The sequence below is a fragment of the Schistocerca nitens genome, chromosome 4, assembly GCF_023898315.1.
Source record: "Schistocerca nitens isolate TAMUIC-IGC-003100 chromosome 4, iqSchNite1.1, whole genome shotgun sequence".
Classification (NCBI taxonomy): Eukaryota; Metazoa; Arthropoda; class Insecta; order Orthoptera; family Acrididae; genus Schistocerca; species Schistocerca nitens.
This window is the reverse complement of record NC_064617.1, coordinates 338,119,019-338,137,201: the sequence shown is the minus strand read 5'-3', so window position 1 is coordinate 338,137,201 and position 18,183 is coordinate 338,119,019.

The window sequence follows — 18,183 nt, the reverse complement described above, 5'->3', positions numbered from 1 at the left end:
ATTAACTAAAAGCAGGGGGTTCACAATGATGTTTGCAGCTCTGATACTTCTGATACTGTAGGTTGACTGATATGGCTTTCAGTGCCATTAGCAACTAGTTTATTGTTAAACTGACTCATAAGATCACTTTGCTAAGGCCATAACTTTACAAAAATGTTGCAAACTAAAGACCACGCTTGTCTTGTACTCTGAAGACCTAGTCTTCTTTTCTTGTGGATTCAGCTTCACTCTTGTACTTCATCTTCTATCTTTGCCGTCTTTCTTGCCCCTAGTTGTTTCTCTGTCTTTTTTCTTAATTTTACTAAATCTTGAGGTTAATTCGTGTATTTTTGTTACACGTGCCCATTTTTTCTAGTTTGTCCTGGCCATACTTTTGTCACCTACCAAGGGTAATGAACAACAATAATTCTGGCCAGGTGTTACCGATATGATCATCACCTGCAACAGGTGGTGAGCACATACTAATCAATTCACTGTGTCCATCAACTAAGCAATTAGTTAATAGAAGTAGCTTAGCGATGATATTCATGCCTCTGATACTGTATGTTGACCGATTTGGTCTTTCATTTCCCTTAGCAGATAGTTTATCCTTAAACTCACTCATTAGATAACTCTGCTAAGGCTGTAACTTGGCAAATATGTTGTAACCTAGTACATCAGTACTGAATGGGTCAGTATTACCATCGCCACTCCGAAGAAGTTATTTATTCTAAGAGATCCTTTTTTAATAGGACTAGCAGACACTAATTACAGAACTACCATGGATAAATTTCATCATAATCTCAAACTTTAATAGATTTTTCATAGCTCAAAATGCAGTTATTGCTGTCCATTGCTAAGACAGCCAGTGATATTGGTGCATACAACTAACCAGTCATGAATGCAATTGTGTACATCATATCTCAGAACTAGCTTCACATGAATGTCAAAAATGTGCCATCTTTCCACTTCAGAAAACAGAGATCACTTAGAGAGAATGTAACTGCCTTTTAAAATTGATCTTAAATACCAGTACTGCTTCCAAAACCCCAGTCAAATTCATGCCAATTAATTAGTCACTTTTCTGGAGATTTTTGAATACAAAAATATTCTACTTCCTTTTACTCAGTCCCTCAACTAACAATTCTTCTTCTTCTTCTCAGTAAAATGATCTTAATTACATTATGTTAGACACTAAGCACAAATACTTATGAAGCAAATAATTTCTCAAAACAGATTTTAAATTTTCATAAATAGCATCTTCTGTGCAGTTTTATTGGTCTTCTTAATACATTTTCGCATCATTAACATTGTAACAGTAACACCGATTGCTTGAATGTATTAGTTTCAGCTTAATGCAGTGAAGGCAATCATAACGCAGCTAGCTGACACAGATTTGAAATCATACAAAATTTTCATTTTTCGTTTAGAATACATATCAACATCATTTTAATAATGATCAAAGGCTGCTGTCCCTGTGACAATGTCTGCTAGCTTGGCATGGCCGCCAGCTTGGTGCATACTGGTAACAAGCTGCCATTGACATTACAGCTTCGGTGTAGCAATTCTGTCACTGTTGCTCCAGGATATTGGAAACCATGTAACAGAATGAACAACAATGCACAATACACACTGTTTTTAACATAAACCATACACATTACAAATATATTTATTTTTCATATCATGACTAATACAACTTAACTGTACGCTGAACTGTGGCACTGGAGGAAGGAAGTGCTGAAAACCAGGATGTGCTATATTCTGTCATGAATATGAGCACATCCTTCATCAAACTTTTAATCAATTTCCATTGACACTATTGACCAGGACAGTGATTTTCATGACACATATAACATCTCTCTCTCTCTCTCACACACACACACACACACACACACACACACACACACACACAAACTATTGCAAAAACTATTTTGGGGATTAAATCAACACTTGTCCTATACGATTGCACATGTATGCCATTATAAGAAAAAACATAACATTTGAAAATATCTTTGTCACATCTGCACCAGGCTTGTCCTCATGTGTATATAATTGACAGCTGAAATTGTTTTGGTGTTTCTGCTTTCATATTTTAGAAGATAAAATAGTATTAGTTACCTGTAGTAGTATAAGGAATGAACACCTAATATCGAATACTAAGATCACATTGAACATAATACAAAGTCAGATTTTTTATTTAGTCATGATTGTTATACGACACTGACTTAAACCATTATAATAATTCATTTTGTCATTATATTTTCAGGTGTTGTAAATCTGGAAGAAATCCGTAAAGAACTAAAGCTGAAAAAGAACTTCACAGAAGAAAACTTGAAACGTTTGCAAATTTTACGTTACGGACAAATAGACCAAGCCATCGCAAATAAGGTATAGCTAAAAAAAGTGTTACAGAAACCTGATTGTAAAGTTCGTCTTGTTAAAATGATTGAAATACAGGTCACAGCTTTTATAGAAAAGAACATTTTAATATACAGGGTCCATCACAGGAATTAGTTGGTTTTAAATAAGATTTACTTAGTTTTGCTTTAAAATATTTTTATTTATAACAGTATGTAGTATACATTGAAAACTTATGTTGAAGTGCATGTCACTCAGATGTCAGCCATTTATACGTATGAGTTATTGTAGCCACTCTTGAAAACTCCAAGTAGTGCCAGTTAACATGTAACATGGAATACGAATGATTTCCTCTGGATTACCATCTTCAAGAAAGTGTGGCTTGTTAACATATACTTGGGACTTGACTGTACCTCCAGCCTCAAAACAAGGCTCACAACTTAGATCAGAGATGGGGGGGGGGGGGGGGGAGGCCAGTGAAGATGGCCATATCTGGAGGTAAGGTTAACTGGAAACTGATCTCATAAGACAGCCATTGAATTACGAGCTGTGTATGGAGTTGTACCATCATGAAACCATACTCGCCTCATTGCCCATCAAAAAACTACAGTCCACTAATACTCTACTCCCCAACTGCACATGGTACTTTTAGTTTCGAGCTTAGCCACAGCCTGGGGGATGTTTCCAGAATGAGATTTTCACTCTGCAGCGGAGTGTGCGCTGATATGAAACTTCCTGGCAGATAAAAACTGTGTGCCCGACCGAGACTCGAACTCCCAGGCTGTGGCTAAGCCATGTCTCCGCTATATCCTTTCTTTCAGGAGTGCTAGTTCTGCAAGGTTCGCAGGAGAGCTTCTGTAAAGTTTGGAAGGTAGGAGACGAGATACTGGCAGAAGTAAAGCTGTGAGTACCGGGCGTGAGTCGTGCTTCGGTAGCTCAGATGGTAGAGCACTTGCCCGCGAAAGGCAAAGGTCCCGAGTTCGAGTCTCGGTTGGGCACACAGTTTTAATCTGCCAGGAAGTTTCATCTAAAGTTTTGTTTGTTATTAATTCCATTTAAATGAAAATAGGCTTCGTCACGTGAAGAAAAATCATGTTTTCATTATTATTATTCATGATTTTGCAAATGACATGACACACTTCATTATTACCTTCAGTATGTTGCTAACATACTTGAATTTTGTTTGGGCAACAATTAAACTCAGTGTTGAATTGGTGACACTGTTCATTTGTTAATCCCTAGACTCGCAGCACACGTCAACTAGCAGCTTAGGGCCTTGTATTGCAGACAACCTAACTTGCTCAGTGTTTTAAAGTTTATGGGCTGTGTTGACAAGTAAGTGGTCCTTTATCATTAGGGGCTAGGTGTGTTGAAGTTTTTGACCCTTCTCTGTGCCTGGATCAGAATAACTAAATGATTGACACACTGAAGGATCAATGTTGTCGGTTAGCTGTTAGATGCACATGCAGTATGGCAGCAACAGCTTTTCATTTCGATACTGAATTATTTCATATGTTTTCCTTTAATCTGCAGTACTGAGTTCACCTTGCAGGATCATTGTAGCCTTATCACTTTGCTGCTCACTTTCACTATTAGCTATGAACATTCTTTTGCATATTATGAAGAAGAATCAGTACAAGAAAGAAAACATTTGATTAAAACGAATGGCAGTAGAAACATTAGCAACCTTAATTTTCATCTGCAGTGCGATATGGCAATGACGAATGAAACAGAAGGCAAGTAAACCGCATTCTTTGGTTGTTTGTTGCTGTGGTTGCTCTTTTGTAAACAACTAGCTGTCGATCAGTTTGTTTTTCTCATCTTTGTATAAATGGCATTGCAGTCTGGAACAGTTCAGTGGATAAAAATATTAAAATGGATGCAAAAGTTATGTTGTGTGTTCGTTACAGACTCATTGTTTATGAAAAAGCATTGAAGAGCAAACATACAATGCTCTATGTTCCCTGATGTCACAACAGCTAAACTTCACTCTAATGGACAAATCAAGGCCACCATCCAGTGTGAGGCCAACCACTCAACTCTACTACCCAGTACAAAAATGATATTTCCTTTATGAATTCTGTATATTCTAAGCCTAACTGCACTACATTTATTCCATTCCCTAGTGTTACCATTCGCCTGCACTTCAAGGCAAACTGATTTGCATAATGAAGGGATCAGTAAACTAAAAGTGTTTCAATTTTACGCCATATTCCTCTTACAGCTGAATTTTGTTGTATCAATATTTGAATGTAGGCTCTACTCAGATGGTAGAAAGACTTGAACCACAATGTGGAACTCATTTTGTAGAATAAACGTTAAGTACTTTGAGGAATTATCTTCAAGGGACACTGAACATCTTTCTACAGTTTTAAAGCTTCTTAAATTTATGTTATTACTTATGTTATCTTAAGTTATGTAACTGTATTTACTTTATTTTACTTGATAAGAGTACATTTCATTGTTAGTGCAACATTTAAAATGTTCCATTCCTATCTCATTTGTCTGTGTTATTTTTTGCAAAATTCAGAGTTTATTTCTGCCAAAATATGAGATATTTCATAGAAACCACGATTTCATGTTATTTTACTAAAAACCACCGATTTCATGTTATTTTAGTAAAAACCACAAATTTCTTATAATTTTGTGCCTTATCATCTTCGTAAAATTTTCATGTCTCTAATTGTTGGAAATAGCTACCCAACATAAAAACTTTGAAACAATTGAAGAAATCCTAACTCCTGATCTAGAGATCTTAAGCCAATACTTTAAATTGAGATTGCAGCCTAACTCAAATAAAAAATAAATTCTGTTTCTATCTGTCCAGTAGACTGCCATACACAGTCTGTGATCTCTTCCCTTAGGAAAACAAACTTTGTCGTAACAGGCATCAACAATACCTTGTGATCATGTTAGCAAGGCATTTTCTTTCAAGGAGCTATTCATGCTAACATCTGTGTAGTTCTCAAGCAGAAATAACATCCTTCATAAGCTCTGTGGGTTTAGTTGGGCAATTGTCAGCAGACGCTCATTGGATTGGCATTTTCAATAGTAGAGGACTGTGTAGCTCTCTTGCTTAATAGTCCATATGTCAAAAAGATAGATGTGCTATTAATTATGCCATGTGCATTATAAGTGGGTCGGTATGATCTGCTCTCACATACTGGCTACCTATCTTCAGTCACATCCCACTTCCTGACATCAGATGTAAATATGTACTACTGTGTGAATATCAGAAAATCGTTGATAACGCTGACCTCCCAATATTGAATAATGTATTCCCTGTGGAGTGAAAAAAATGAAAGATCAAGACTTCTCACTTTTATCATAGCCAGGAATCTTGCTGTAAATGACACTCTGCTGGTGACAAAACTGTCCTCCACAATGCCTGACACTCTCTTTGGTGAGTTCGTACCTGGCTACCAAGGACCCACAGCCTTTGCAGCACTTTTCCCTTCCATGCTGCATGTGTATCCTCTTGCTATTCTTTTTTCCCTTCCTTAGGAAACATGTCTGGGGTATTTTTGGGAATATGTCCTGATTTTTCAATATCCTAACATCAGGACAGTCACTCCATTGTTTTTCATTCTTTTTTTTTTTTTCTCTCTTTCTGCATTCCTCTTCTCCTATCCTTCCTCTGCTTGAGGGTTTGAGGTTCCTCTTCTTCTTTTTCCTCCCTGAACGCTCCTGAAAGCCGGCCCACACGTCGGATGCATAACAAGCAACTGGGTAACATGTAAGTCCCAGCCCCAGGTCGATAGGTAGGCTTCGCACATACCCCCTGGTACAAGCCAGCCCAGGGAGAGCTGTTACCTTCCCAAATTACTGATTGGACCCTCTGTCAGGAGTTTGGGAAGTGTGACCTGAGGTGTGAACAATCACCTAAGGCGGCTGAGCCTCCCTCTGATGGGCAAGTTCGCAGCTCGTGCTCTAGTGGCTGGCGTTGCTGCTTCTAGATCAAGGGGTCACGGGTTTGATTCCTGACCAGGTTGGGGACTGTGTGTTTGTACTGTAATCATCATTTCATCATCATCCTTATTTGTGACAGTGGCAAGACTGAACTGTGTAAAAATTGGGACTTTGTACGGGTGCTGATGACACCACAATTAAGTGCCCCACAAACCGATCATCATGATCATCATGATCATCATGATCATCATCATCATGATCATCATGATCATCATGATCATCATGATCATCATCATGATCATCATCATCATCTGAGGGGGACCCTCAGTAGGAAGGAGTGCATCATTGGAGATGCTGGCGGTCAAGGGGGATCTTCTCACAATGAGCGAGTCATTTTTTTTCTCAGTCAACATGTACTGAATGTAAACGGTATAAGGCACCCTATTCAAAGACCCTCCCAGCTGCACCTAGGTTCTTTGTGGTTTCACGTACTGAAGACAGTCAGTCCTTTGCTACAGTTAACATGTTTATTATACAGAAAGGTGTCTGTGCAGTTGCCGGCCTTGTGAAATGCTGCTCTCATTTACGCAGTGGTTCTTTGCTTTTGGAGACTATGATTGTCAAGCACAACAACTGCTTGCTGTTGTGTGGTGTCATCTGCACTAGGCCGCTCTTTGGTCTAACTGAGGTAGAAATCCAAAGTTACCTCTCTGATCAGAACATCACTGCAGTCCATCAGGTGATGAAAAATGTTGATGTATCATTAGTGCCCACACATGGTCTTTTTTTCACATTTGATAGAGTAGTTCTACCATCAAAGAGCAAACCAGGCTATGAAATCATCACAGTCCAACCGTACTTTCCTAACCCAATGTGCCGCTGCCAGTGTCATCGTTAAAACCACACTCAAATATCCTGTCGAAACCTGGCCAAATGTGTTACTTGTGGTAGGGATGCTCATGAGGACGATTGCCTGCCTCCTCCTCCTTGCTGTATCAACTGCAATGACGACCATGTGCCCTTCTCCCGAGAATGCCCCATGTATCTCGATGAGTGGGCTGTTCAGGAGATCTGAGTGAAGGGAAAGGCACCTTACCCTGTCACTCACAAGTTCTTGGCAAGTCGGAAGTCCTGGGTTTTACCATCTGGCACTTACAGTACTGGCCATATGGAGTTCGGCCAGGTGAGGGTATCACACAGCGACACCCTCACCCGGCTGAACTCCATGTCACCAGTATGCACCGCCAACCATTTTTTGGCCCTGTAATCCGCAGACTGGCCGAGGGAGAATGCCAACACCTCAGTAGATCTCGTGGAGCAGGATCCTCCAGCCTTTGGTTGCCTCCATACCCGCACACGTCCATCCACTCAATACAATTTGAAACAAGACTTGTCCGACCAGGCAATATGTTTGCAGTCGTCAACAGTCCAATGTCAATGTTGACGGGCCCAGGTGAGATGTAAAACTTTGTGTTGTGCAGTCATAAAGGGTACATAAGTGGGCCTTCAGTTCCGAAAGCCCGTATCAATGATATTTATGTTCACTGGTTCACACGCTGACACTTGTTGATGGCCCAGCATTGCAATCTGCACCAATGTGCAGGAGGATTGCACTTCTGTTATGCTGAACGATTTTCTTCAGTCGTCATCAGTCACATTCTTGCAGGATCTTTTTCCAGCGGCAGTGATGTTGGAGATTTGACGTTTTACAGGGTTCCTGATATTCACGGTACACTCGAAAAATGGGCGTACAGGAAAACCTTCCTTCATCTCTACCTCAGAGAGGCTATGTCCCATCGCTCGTGCACCGACTATAACACCACATTTAAATTCACTTAACTCTTGATAACCTGCCATTGTAGCAGCAGTGACCGATCTGACAACTGCGCCAGACACTTTGTCTTATGTAGTTGTTGCCAACGGTTGCGCCATATTTTGCCTGTTTACATATATCTGTATTTGAATACACATGCATATACCAGTTTCTTTGATGCTTCAGTGTATAATGAGTGCAGTTCGCCATCGTAGGATGATGGTTAAAAATGCAGAGAGCACACCTTCGCATGTGAATTGCATTGCGGCACGCCTCAGTCCACCAAGAGACTGGGACACAGTTGTGTGGGCAGTATCGTTGCCTTCTTTGAGATAGCAAAAGAGCTAGCTGGAATTCATATACTAGTTCTTTTAACTGTTCTACTGCCGCTTCTGTTGCGTGATGTAGTCTCCGATGGCTCTCTGGGACCAGGGTTCATTTCCCAATTTCTGGCCTGACCATAGCAGATGGTGTCATAGTGGACCCTATTGCTATCTCCAACACCTTGGGCTGTTATTTTGCAGAGATTTCGAGCTCCACCCATTATCACCCTGCCTTCCGCCGTAGGAAATGAGTGGAGGCGGCTCGGGCAATAGCCTTCTCCTCTCAGATTCGTGAGTGCTAAAATGCCGCTTTTACTATGAGGGAACTAAATCATGCTCACGTCATCCCAATCCTCCACCCCAGGGCCGGAAGATGTTCATTCAGATGTTACAGCATCTTTCTCTTGTGGGCAGGCACTTCTCCTTCACACATACAATCGCATCTGGGAAGAGGACGTTTCCCAGTCACTGGCGTGAGGCCAGTGCCATAAACGTACCTAAGCCCGCTAAGGACAAACACCTTTCTTGTAGTCACCGCTCCATTTCTCTCATCAGCTGTGTTTGCTGTGATGGAATGTAAGATTCGTGCCCGGCTAGTATGGTGGCTCAAATCTTGCAATTTACTAACCACTGCAGAGTGTGGATCTTGGGTGTGCCATTCTGCAGTTGACCGTCTTGTCCCTTTGTCAGACCATGTCACGAATGGTTTTCTGCGGAAGTACCAGACCGTGGTCATGTCTTTTGATTTGGAGAAAGCTACGACACCTGTTGGAGGACTGGTATCATGCATACTCTCAACAAGTGGGGCTTCTGAGGCGGCCTGCCCTATTTCCTTCAGGAATTTTTAAAAGACTGAGTTTTCGCGGTATGTGTGTGTTCTGCCTTGCCAGAAACCTTTACCCAGGAAAACGGTGTGACTCAGGATTCCACCCTGAGTGTTGTCTTCTTTGCTATCACCATTAACCCTCTTATGGTTTGCCTCCCGCCAGGCATCTCTGACACCCTTTTTGTTGATAATTTCTTGGTCTGTTGCAGTTCTCCATGGACTTGTCTCCTTGAGCAGTGTCTTCAGTGATGTCTTGAATGTCTTTACTCTTGGAGCACCAACAGTGACTTTCACTTTTCCACTGACAAAACTTTTTGTATGAATTTCTGGTGGCGCAGTAGGTTTCTTCCACAGTCTTAACATCTTGGACGTGTTGATCTTCTGTTCAGTGCAATTACAAAATTCCTGGGACTTATGCGTGATAGGAAACTTTCTTGGTCCGCCCACATGTCTTACTGGCCACCCACTTTACCTGATCCCTTAATGTCCTACGTGTCCTCAGCTGTATTTCATGGGGAGCGGATATAACCACCCTCCTCCTTGTGTATTGATCCCTTGTCTGTTCGAAACTAGAATACGGGTGTTTTTATGCCTCTGCATCTCCACCCATATTACACTGTCTAAATACAATCCACCATCATTGCATCCGTTTAGCCAGTGGTGCCTTTTACACTACCCCAGTGAGAGTCTGTATGCAGAAGCTGCAGGACTACTGCTGTCATACCTACTCGATAGTCTCCTCAGTGGGTACACATGTAGTTTGTTTGCCATGCCTGGCCACCCATCCTGTGCCTCCTACTGTGACTCCTTTGACCGCCAGCAAGGGGCACGTTCCTCATCTCTGTTACCTCCTGAGGTTCTCTTTTGGCTATTACTCTGGCAGCTTAACTTCACTGTATCTGCCAGCTTCCCAGTGGATGTGAACCCTTCACCACCTTGGTTCTGTGCGGTGGCCCGTGTCCAACGTGGGCTTCATTCCCTCACTAAGGACTCTATTCCAGACTCGTTCTATCGCTATAAGTTTTTCAAACTTTGCATGGAACTTTGCAATTGTACCTTTGTGTACACCAATGGATCTCAGACTGACCATGGTGTCTGGTGTACCTTCATCTTTAGCACCGACGATTTTCGGAATTAGTTTCCGGAATACTGCTCAGTATTTACAGCAGATCTCTTCCCCCTGTATCAGGCCATGCAATAAGTCCAGCAAGATAGGCGTTTCATTTGCTCCAACTCTCTCATTGCCCTTCAGAGCCCCTGTGTGCTGTACACAGTCCATCACTTAGTGCAATGGATCCAACAAAGCTTGCACTTTCTCATTTTGATGGAACCACTGTGATGTTCATGAGAGTCCCGGTCACATTGGTCTGAAGGAAATGAGGCTGCTGATGTTGCTGCCAAGGTTGCAGTCGTCCTACCTTGATCCACTTGTTCTTCCTTTCCTTCTGATCATCTCTGTGCTGCCGTCTGTCAGCAGATGGCATCACTTTGACATCACCATTGGTCTTTTCTTTGTGGGAACAAGCTCTGGGGAATTAATTCTCTCCCAGCGGATTGGCTGACCATCTCTGTCATCTCGCTGTGAATAGACCGTTTTAGATAGGTCGCATATTGAGCGCTGTAATTTTAGTCATCCCCCACCACTCTGTGCTCATTGTCATCAACCTTTGACGGTTCACCATTTCCTGACTGAATGCCCTTTTTTTTTAACCACTTACATTCTAATTTATGTTTGCCGTCTGAGTTATCAGCTATTTTAGTGAATGACGCAAGGGCTGTTGACCACATTTTACTTTTTATCCATCTTGGCAATATGGCAAAGGACATTTAATCTTTAGTTCAAGTTCTCCGTTGGCTCTATGGCATGTTTCGTGGACCATTCTCCAAGAGGTAGTCCTTGTTTTCAGCTATACTTCCTTCTGTTGATTGGCCTTAACGTGTGGTCACTTTTAACTCCTTTTTCGTCTTAGTGTTGTATGGTTGAGATATGGGTGCATATTACCGTATCTGTTTTTGTGCTCTAAAACAAAACAAAATTAAACAAAACATCAGAATGGGCCATGGGAGAAGTCAAGTCACTTTCCACAAGTGAAGCAAATCTTGTGACTAGGGTTGGATGACAGGCAGTTGCTAATGTTGCATCAGCATGTCACACACGTACCTGCAAGGATCTTTTTGAAGATTTCCTAAGAGTGACAAGTGGGGGTGACAAACTTTATAAAAAAAACGTTGATATTCATGTGTAGCTATTGTCATTTGTATTGTATTATGCAGGAGACCTGTGTTTGAAGTGTTGATATTTAGTAGCTTAGTAATGTATGTATAGTTATTATTTTGTTTCGGAAACTCTTTTCTAAAATAGAAGTTTGCCATACAATAAATAAATCTACAGAAGCCCTAATTCTACTGATCTAATAACCCTGTTCAGCGGTCTCACCTTTAGTTACACACACACACACACTCTCTCTCTCTCTCTCTCTCTCTCTCTCTCTCTCTCTCTCTCTCTCTCAAAGAAAGACACATTTTGCATACCTTGGTAAAGAATGAAAGTTTCATGTCTATGCAACATCATCATATGGCTATCCACTTCTCATTATTTCTGTTAGTGAGTAATCGTCTGACCTCATAACATTTTGTAAATAGATTCACCTTTCTTTCTGGGAATGCTTAACTTCAAATTTCGTTATTACTTTATCTATAGGGGTTGAGGTCTATATACAATGTAAGAATGGTATCCTTTTGGCTGTATAGATGGCAGTGTGTTTACCTGTTGCGAGGCCCAATTCACCAAGTGTCCAGCAATAGCACAAACATTTCACACAAGTAATACATCTGAACTGAACTGTGTTTAGGTAAACAATATTTCAGTCTTTATAAATGGAGATTATGGTGGGTAAATAAAGAAGGAAACTAAGTGCACACAGACTGTATAGTTAACAATAAAAAAATCTGTTGTAGTTGTAATATTTATTAATCCAAATTCTGATAATTATTGAGAGTATTGCTGATTGTTGCATTGCAGCATTACCCACATGTCCAATCATTGATACTATCAGATGCACTTTATGTGGGACTTAACAAAAGAAACAACTTTCACCAGACATATGTGTTCTTGTATTGGTTTGAGAGAAACACTGTGGATGTGGTGCACCTTTTGTCTGTACAGATTCCTGTTGGAATATGCCATTGAATTTAATAATGTTTTGTTTTACTATAACATTTGCAAACGTATTGTGCATAAACCATCAGAGAGTAGATGATGGTCAGGGTGTGTGTGTCAGTTTAGATCTTGTGTCATCTTTGGCTGCAACGTGGGTTGGAAGTCGAGTAAGACATCACACTTTGCAGTGACTACAACCGATGGTAGTTTGTTTGGCTCGTCAATGTGGGCTGTGAGCTGGAGGTTGTGCAAGCTGGTGTGAATGGTGTTGCTGGTCAACTTGAGCCCCCTTAGCAAGCTAGTACTTCGTTACAGTTGTAAGGTATGTGAACACCAAAGAGAATCGGTGTGTTGGAAGAGCTCCTTAGTGTCATGTACCTGTGGTACCAATATTGGTGGTACCTCGTGTACTATATGCTCCTGTGGATCCTGTCTCCTGTGCAGGAAGTAAAGAATCTTACATTATCCGTCCACTTGAATGTGAGTGGCATTTCAGTGGTAGAATTAGGCATCGTGTACGGGGTGGATGGGGATCAGCCAGGACCTAGAATGTTGTAAAAATCCCCCTAACCAACGAGTTTGTTCAACGAGTTTGTTGCTCTGTTTCACTGAAACTGAAATTGAACCAATGGGACTCACTTCACCTGTTTTAAGGAAACCTGTTTTGTCTGATGTCAAGACAAGGCAAACAAAAAAGAGTAAGGGTCTATTAATCATAGGCAGTTCAAATATACAGCGAATGATGGTATCCCTTAGGGAAGTAGCAGCAAAGGACACCAGATGCACTCATATTGCATGCCTGGGGTCCTCATTCAAAAAGTTGAAGAGGTTATTCAGCAAGTCATTGAGGGAACATGGTGCAGGCACTGTAGATTGTGGCACACATTGGAACAAATGATGCCCGTCATCTGGGCTCAGAGGTGATACTTGGGTCATTCCAGTGACTGGCAGAGAAGGTTGTGAAGACCAGCCTTGCGCATGGAGTTTCAATGAAGCTCACAATTTGCAGCATTGTTCGCAGAACTGATTGTGGCCCTTTGGTTCTTAGTCAAGTGGAAGTGGAAGTTGAGAACTGTAGGATCTTCCAAAATGGGTCAGGTTTGCACTACACGTCAGTGAATGCGACTCAGGTAGGGGTTCTCTTAGGTTAGGTGACTCTCCATCCAATCCATATAACGACAGCTGTAGGAATCCCAGAAGTATCAGTGGAATATAAAAAGAAATGCCTCCCACAGGGGAGGGTATTAAAGACCTAATGGTTAGCTGCCGAAGCATTCGCTATGAAGTGCCAGAGTTTAAAGCTCACATAATACTAGGTATAAAAAAACTGGTTGAAACCCAGAAGTGAAACGTGTGAGATTGTTGGGGAAAATTTAAGTGTATATCAAAGTGATAGGTAATGAGAAATTTATGTGTTGTATTTGTCACAGTAGACCAGAAACTCAAATCCACAGAGACAGAAATTGAATCAGCATAAAAGTTTCATTGGGCAAGACTCAGTATCATGTGTGGGCATAAAATGGTAACTGGATCCTTCTATCGCCCACCAGACTCGCCTCCTGATGTAACCGAAAGCTTCAGAGAAACCCTCAGTTCACTTGTATGTATGTTCCCCAATCATACTGTAATTATTGGTGGAGACTTTAATCATCCAACAATTAATTAGGAAAATTACAGTTTTGTCAGTGGTTGGTGTAAATGACTACTAAATGCCTTCTCTGAAAACTACCCAGAACGGGTAGTTCGAAACCCCACTCATGATTGAAGTAGATTGGATCTAATGGTACTAAATAGACCTCATCTGTGACAACAATGATTACCAAAGTACAGAGCATAACTAAAACAAGCAGAAAGATACATATGTTCAGTAAGTTAGGTAAAAAAAAATCAGTAGTGTTATATCTCAATGAAGAACTTGATACTTTCAGGACAGGGCAGGACCACGTGGAGCAGCTGTGGCTCAAGTTTAAAAGAATAATTGACCATGCATTGGATAACAGTCTCTGTAAAGAAACTTCTAAAGAAACAGAGATTACTGCATAAGAGGCATAAAACAAAGCATAGGGCTGTGAATAGAAAGATGCTGAATGAAACGCGTTTGGCTGCCAAGAGAGTAACGTGTGATGCCTTCTATGACTAAGCAGAATACTGTCAAATGATACTTCTCAAAACCCAAAGAAATTCTGGTCATATGTAAAGGCTGTCAGTGGCTCTAAAGTTGGTGTCCAATCCCTAGCGAATGAGGCAGGAACTGAAATTGAGGGTAGCAAAGCAAAGCTGAAATGCTGCACTCCATTTTCAAATATCCCTTCACAGAGGAAAACCCAGGAGAATTGCCCCAATTTAATCCTCATACCACTGAAACAATGAGTGAAATAATAATAGTGTCAGTGGTGTTAAGAAACAGCTGAAATTGTTAAAAATCTATACTGTATTTGCAGCTGAGTTAGCCCCCTCATCTTACTGTAATCTGTTGTAGATCTCTTGAACAAAAACTCATGCCCAACTCTTGGGGAAAAAAAAACACAGGTCACTCTTTCCTACAGTAAGAGTAGTAGAGGTGATCAACAAAACTACCATCTAATATCCTTGACATCAATTTGTTGTAGAATCTTAGGATGTACTCTGAGTTCAAACATAATGAGATACCTGAAACAGAATGATCTTCTCCATGCCAACCAGCATTAATTCTGAAAACATCAATCATCTGAAGTCCAACTCACATTTTTCTCACATGACATATTGAAAGCTACGGATTAAGGCAGGCAGATAGGTGCAGTATTTCTTGATTTCCAAGAAGCATTTGAGTCAGTACCACACCTACACTTATGGTCGAAAGTATGATCATATGGGGTATCAAGTGAAGTTGGATTGAGAACCTTTCAGTAGGAAGGACACAGCATGTTATCTTGGATGGAAAGTCATTGTCAGATGTAGAAGTAATTTCGAGTGTGCCCCAGGGAAGTGTGTTGGGATCCTTGCTGTTCATGTACAGGGCTATTACAAATGATTGAAGCGATTTCATAAATTCACTGTAGCTCCATTCATTGACATATGGTCACAACACACTACAGATACGTAGAAAAACTCATAAAGTTTTGTTCGGCTGAAGCCGCACTTCAGGTTTCTGCCGCCAGAGTGCTCGAGAGCGCAGTGAGACAAAATGGCGACAGGAGCCGAGAAAGCGTATGTCGTGATTGAAATGCACTCACATCAGTCAGTCATAACAGTGCAATGACACTTCAGGACGAAGTTCAACAAAGATCCACCAACTGCTAACTCCATTCGGCAATGGTATGCGCAGTTTAAAGCTTCTGGATGCCTCTGTAAGGGGAAATCAATGGGTCGTCGGCGTGCAGTGAGCGAAGAAACAGTTGAACGCGTGCGGGCAAGTTTCACGCGTAGCCCGCGGAAGTCGACGAATAAAGCAAGCAGGGAGCTAAACGTACCACAGCCGACAGTTTGGAAAATCTTACGGAAAAGGCTAAAGCAGAAGCCTTACCGTTTACAATTGCTACAAGCCCTGACACCCGATTACAAAGTCAAACGCTTTGAATTTTTGGCGCGGTTGCAACAGCTCATAAAAGAGGATGCGTTCAGTGCGAAACTTGTTTTCAGTGATGAAGCAATATTTTTTCTTAATGGTGAAGTGAACAGACACAATGTGCGAATCTGGGCGGTAGAGAATCCTCACACATTCGTGCAGCAAATTCGCAATTCACCAAAAGTTAACGTGTTTTGTGCAATCTCACGGTTTAAAGTTTACGGCACCTTTTTCTTCTGCGAAAAAAAACGTTACAGGACACGTGTATCTGGACATGCTGGAAAATTGGCTCGTGCCACAACTGGAGGCCGACAGCGCCGACTTCATCTTTCAACAGGATGGTGCTCCACCGCACTTCCATCATGATGTTCGGCATTTCTTAAACAGGAGATTGGAAAACTGATGGATCGGTCGTGGTGGAGATCATGATCAGCAATTCATGTCATGGCCTCCACGCTCTTCAGACTTAACCCCATGCGATTTCTTTCTGTGGGGTTATGTGAAAGGTTCAGTGTTTAAACCTCCTCTACCAAGAAACGTGCCAAAACTGCGAGCTTGCATCAACGATGCTTTCGAACTCATTGATGGGGACATGCTGCGCCGAGTGTGGGAGGAACTTGATTATTGGCTTGATGTCTGCCGAATCACTAAAGGAGCACATATCGAACATTTGTGAATGCCTAAAAAAACTTTTTGAGTTTTTGTATGTGTGTGCAAAGCATTGTGAAAATATCTCAAATAATAAAGTTATTGTAGAGCTGTGAAATCCCTTCAATCAGTTGTAATAACCCTGTGTATTAATGACCTTGCAGATAGTATTAACATTAACCTCAGACTTTTTACAGATGATGCAGTTATCTATAATCAAGTGCTATCCTGCATAAATATTCTGTCAGATCATGATAAGATTTCAAAATGGTGTGAAGACTTGCTTTAAATGTTCAAAAATGTAAAATTGTGCACTTCCCAAAATGAAAAAAACTTAGTGTCCTATGACTATAACATCATTAAGTCACCTTAGGAATTGGTCAGCTCATACAAATACCTGGGTGTGACACTTAGTAGTGATATGAAATGGAATGATCACATAGGTTCTGTTGTGGGTAAAGCAAGTGGGAGACTTCAGTTAATTGGTGAAATACAAGTGCAGTCAGTCTACAAAAGAAATTGTGTACAAAGCACTTGTGTGACCCATTCTAGAATATTGCTCAAGTGTGTGGGATCCTTACCAAATAAGACTAACAGGGGATAATGAATGTATACAGAGAAGGGCAGAACATATGGTTACAGCATTGTTTGATCTGTGGGAAAGATACTGAAGAAACTGAACTGGCCGACACTTAAAATTTAAAACTATTGCGAGAAAGTCTGCAACAGTCCCAAGAACCGGCTTTAAATGATGACTCCAGTAATAGACTACAACCACCTGCAGATCGCTAACATAGGGATCGTGTGGACAAGATAAGAATAAATACAGTGTGTTCAGAGGCATTCAGTCAGTCATTCTTCCCAAGCTCAATATGCGAATGGAATGGGAGAAAAACCTAATAACTAGTACAACGGGATGTACCCTCTGCCATGCACTTTACAATGGTTTGCAGATTATATATGTAGAATTAGAGTACAAGAACATGCACCCCATCCCCCACATTGTACAATCATTCCTGCGTCCGCTGTTTCCACATGTGGGGGGTCATCAGTCGCTCGTACAGCTGGTCATGCCTGTCGGCTGTGGTGGTGTTGTCAACAGTCGCAGTTCATACGCGCCCCATCAGGTGGTAGGCTGACAGGGCATTGACTGCTAGATTGTATGTATGTATCATGTTATGAATAAAGTTGTGTGAAAGTAACTGGACTATTGCATGATTACTGGTTACCTTCTCGCCCTGATGATCCAATACCCTACCACTGGTTGAGCTGCACCACATCCCTTATAGTATAGCTTGCACATGTTGTTCTTCCTCCAATAGCAGAAAGACTTACTAACAGATCACATCATCATATGCTTATTTAAGATGAATCTGAGTTGTATTCCATAGTTGTTAGTCAAGTTTGGTTTTATTCCAGATGTATACCATGAGCTAGGGGCTAGGAGTCTGGTTTGTCACGTGTGTTTTCTCTCGCCCTCTCCCTCCTTCTCTCCCCCCTCCCCTCCCTCCTCTCTAATATTTTATTGTATTTTATTTTAACTGTGGATGGAATGTGTATTATGGTCAAACCAATTTTAAATAATTGGTACTAAAATGGGAGCATATTAATTGTCAACAATAT